Source organism: Chrysochloris asiatica, unplaced genomic scaffold (assembly GCF_000296735.1).
Source record: "Chrysochloris asiatica unplaced genomic scaffold, ChrAsi1.0 scaffold00060, whole genome shotgun sequence".
Classification (NCBI taxonomy): domain Eukaryota; kingdom Metazoa; phylum Chordata; class Mammalia; order Afrosoricida; family Chrysochloridae; genus Chrysochloris; species Chrysochloris asiatica.
The window spans coordinates 17,268,522-17,273,423 of record NW_006408578.1 but is presented as its reverse complement, the minus strand read 5'-3'; positions in this window follow the sequence as shown (position 1 = coordinate 17,273,423).

Genomic DNA, 4,902 nt, shown 5'->3' with positions numbered 1-4,902 from the left:
GGGGCTCAGAATCTGGAGAAATTAGTTCCTCTGAGCCAGCCAGCTTAATAAAATCTGAAACTCTGCTTCACCTCTCCAAGTGGACTCAGTTTCTTCAACCATGAATCTAAAACTGCTGTAACAATATAATCCTTTCAATGGAAAAAAAATTAACACATTACTCAGCAGCCTTTAAATGCATGCATTTTTCCTCTATAAGAGCAAAAAACGTGAATTTTCAATTATAATAAATATTTGTTAACGTAACACCAGTAAATTTACCTAAAGATCTTGTAATTACTTACACACTATAAGCCCTAATCACTGTTGAAATAAAAATATATTTAATTATCGTAAGGTTTATTGGAGTTCTGGTGTGGTACTGCAGGATAGTGCACTGAACTGCAAGGTTGGTTTGAACCACAGGTTTAGTGGTTCAAACTCACTAGCTGCTCCTTGGAAACTCTATACAGGGTCACTATGAGTCGGAACCGACTGCATAGCACTTAACAACAACAACAAGGTTTCCTTGAAACTTTAAATTATTTTTCTAAATCTAAATTTAGCTTTTTAAGATTCTTTTAAAATGCTTTCACCAGATTAAGCCTATTGTCAAAGAATTTAGTCTCATTCATGTTGTAGTTGTTGTTAAGTGCCATTGAGTCAATTTCAACCCATTGGTGACCTTGTGTAAGGTTCCCACTGAGCAGCTGGTGAGCTTGAACCACCAACCTTGCAGTTCAAACAACTTTGCAGGCTGACGCATTAGCCCACAGCGCCACAGAGCAACAGTGCTCTTAAGGATCTCCTAGACTGAAAATCACCAGGGGAGCAGACAGCCTCATTTTCCTCCTGTGAACAGTTGGTAGGTTTAAACCGCCTACCCCTGGAAGCCAGTAGCCCAACACTTAACACATTGAGCCATTGTTGTTGTTGTGTACTGTCATGTTGTTTTCAACTCATAGCATCCCTGTGTAGGGGTTCTGTTATTCATAAGGCTTTCAGCACAAACATACAGAAGCAGTTCACCTCTCCTTTCTCCTAGTTTTTCTTAATCTAGAAGCTCAGCTGAAACCTGCCCACCATGGGTGATCCTGCTGGTATTTAAAATACCAGTGGCATAGCTTCCAACATCACAGGAACACACAGCCACCACACTTATGACAAACTGACAGACAAGTGTTATGGTGTTGGAGGACAATATTGAAAAGTACCGTGGACTGCCAGAAGAAAATCTAATCTGTGTTGGAAGAAGTTCAGCTAGAATGCTCTTTAGAAGCCAGGATGGCGAGACTTTGTTTTCATACTTCGAACATACTATTGGGAGGGACCAGCCCCTGGCAAAGGACATTATGCTTGATAAAGTAGAGGATCCGCCCAAAAGAGGAAGAACACCCCCCAACCAAGATGGAATGGAACCGTGGCAGCAGCAATGGACTGAAATGTAACAAAACTTGGGGGGATGGCACAGGACTGGGCAGTGTTTCCTTCTGTTGTGCATGGGGTCACTATGAGTTGGAACCTTCTAATGGCCCCGAACAACAAACAACATATGGTTTCTGAGGCTATAACCCAATATGCCGTCACCAGTGGTATCCTGGTATGGTGATGTAGTTTAAGTACTGAACTGCTAACCATAAGGTTGGTGATTCAAACCCACCAATCACTCCTTGGAAATTCTATGCAGGGTTGCTGAGTTGAAACTGACTTAACATCACTTAACAATAACAATAATACTACTGGGGCTCCTACTAAGTCATTGCTGTCATTGTGTGACGTCAAATCAGTTTCCAAGGCTGTAAATCATTATGGGAATAGAAAGCATCACCTTTCTCCCAAAGAGCAGCTGGTGGGTTTGAACTACTGACCCTGCAACAATTAGCAGCCCAAAGGTATAACCCACTATGCTACCAGGGCTCCTACTGAGGCAATGTTATTGTTGCTGTTTATGAGTGTCTTCCAGTTGGTTCCAATTCATAGTGACCCTGTATAGGGTTTCTGAGGGGCAGCTGGTGGGCTTGAACTGATGACCTTTCAGTTCAAACTGACCTTGCAGTTCAGTGCTTAACCTACAGAACCACACCACGACTCTTGAGGCATTAAGCTTCTTCAATACTGAGCTGGTAATTTTCTCTTTATTTTTCCTTCAAGTTATCCCTGGGCCATAAGAATTCAGTCTGAGTTTCTTAAAGACACAAATTTAGGCTTGGGAATTCATTTGCATATATTTAGACTGGCCTGGGTGATTTGGAAAACAATGGGCAGCCTAATTCCGTCAGCTGAGCCATTTTTCTCTATTTCCAAGTCTTAGTGACCCTGTATAATGAGCTCTACTAGCATAGTGGTTACAAATCTGGCTGTGAACCTCAAGGTCAGCAGTTCAAAACTACCAGCTGTTCTGTGGGAGAAAGATGAGCTTTCTGCTTCAGTAAAGATTTACAGCCTCAGAAACCCTGCACAGGGTCGCTATGAGTTGGCACTGACTCCACGGCACATAACAACAACAACAACAGTGACTCTGTATGGGGTTCCCAAAGAGAGGCTGGTGGCTGGTGGGTTTGAACCGCTGCTGGACTTTGTGACTAGCAGTCCAATGCTTATCATACTGCACCACACCAGGACTCCATATTAGGACTAAGGGAGGAAAAATTAAAGGAAACTTGTTTTTGTGATATCTAAAAGAGCTCTGGTAGCGTAGTGGTTACGAATCGGGCTGCTAACCTCAAGGTTGGCAGTTCGAAACTACCAGCTGTTCCACAGGAGAAAGATGAGGCTTTCTGCTCCTGTAAAGATTTGCAGCCTCGGAAACCCTGTGCAGAGTCACCATGAGTCGGAACCGACTCTACGGTACTTAATAACAATTCAAGTTACTTATGAAGATTTTGATTTCAAAGCTGTTACAAACACCAAGAGCTGTTGAAATGAAAGCATATTGTTAATTCTCTATAATGTCAAGATAATTTAAAACCATAAGCACACATGTGTGAAAAAAATCAAAATAGAGCTAAAAAAATTAATAATACCATCGGGAGGCAAATTTTCATTTGTGTGAGTGTTGTTGTGGGGGAGAAAAAGACTCCGTCTTCAAAATATTTATATTATGATGGTGGGGATGATGTGCCTTGGAGTCAGTTCTGACTTATTATAGTGACCCTGTCTAGTGTTTCCAAGGCTGTAAATCTTTGCAGGAGCAGAAAGCCTCATCTTCTCCAGAGGAGTGACTGGTATATTTGAACTATTGACCTTGCAGTTAGCAGCCCAACTTGTAACTCACTACGCTACTAGGGTTCCTTTATTAAGTCTGACACAGGGGTTAAAGCAAGAAGAAACAAACATAGATCACCAAAGTGAAGAAAATCCTAAATGATGCCATGAACAAAGAAAAAAAGAATGTCTTTCTACAACCACAATTGAAGGCAGCAATGTGTCACATACTCATGCTACTGAAGCAGGGAGGGGACTATTGTAAACAGGAAAACTTAATGACTGTCCCTGAGGCTCTCAGGGTATGATGTCAAACACAGGCAACTCCTGCGGCCACTAAGGGGTGTGCCCAGGAAGGTTCTTGTAGAGTTTCTGTTCTTTCTGTGCTGGCTGGGGTAAGTGGCCCCAAACCCACTTTCAAATTTACTCTGTTTTTCACTTTGGCTGTTTGGCCACTAGAGATGCATGAATTGACATCTAAATCTTAAAACTAGGCACAAGATGAACTAAGCTCAGGAGTTGTTCACAAGCAAAAAAAAAAAAAAAGATTTCAAACTCTAAAACAGTGTTATTGCTTTAGAAGGCCTTGTTATATACTCATGAAAGTAAATTGTTTTTCTATAGAGCACTCTTTAAATGAACCTCATGTAAATCTCATAGAGAGGGAGATCACAGCCAATGTTTTAACATTAACACACAGAAGCTCTCAGGAAATGGAATCTCAGAGTCCATTTAGGTGGACATCACCTCAGGCATGGCCCACATACTCACTGTGTTTCTGAAGTCAGTTTAAAAAACAGGCTTATGTTTTCCATTATGAGGTTCTATGTTGCAAGACCACAATGTTCCAAAAGCAGTACAACACAAAACAAAGCTACACACTCATACAAAAGCAGCTAAATAATTTTAAGCTGTTTCACTTAGGTTATCTTAAAGTTATCAAGAATTTCTCTCTGCACCAATGTGTTTATAAGCAGGTCAGAAACTGCTTTCTATCCGCCCTGTGAATACTTCTTGCAAGAAATTGGTGATTCCACTCAAATGCGCACGAAAACCACAGACAGCAAAGTTTCGTTAGCAACAGTGAAGCAGAGCACTGTACTTCCCAGCAAAGGGCTCAAGATTCCCTCTGTCTACACCCAAGAAATGTATGCACAAACTCATAATGAACCCAGAAAAATAGAATTACCATCATTTAAATGCAGAAACAGTACTTTTCAGATTTCTAGAGTTCCAAAATCAGACTCTTAACCAGAATCACCCACTAGAGAGCAGACTGAATTTATAAACAGAAAAAACAGAAACAGAAATTTCTCAACCACCACTTCTATTTTTGCCGGGAAAACAAAGGTAAAGAGGAAAATGTGTCATATGGAGAGAAGCTTAATAAGAGTCTCAGGAAAACCTGAAACATGGGTGTGAAAATGCAAGAGTACTTACCTTGCAGATTCTTGTGGAATATGGTGGAAATACAACCATTTGTTGATACCTATAAGGCCATTTGTCCCCTGAGGATCCCATTAGAGAAGAGACTTTGAAATCCTTCAAATAACTATGCCAAATGTTACAAGGGAGAAAAGACCCCATCATCAAATATATAAATATTGTTGTTGTTGTTAAGTGCCGTCGAGTCGATTCTGACCCATAGCCACAATGTATAGGGTTTCCAAGGAGCAGCTGGTGAGCTTGAAATGCCAACCTTGCAGTTCAAACCACTTT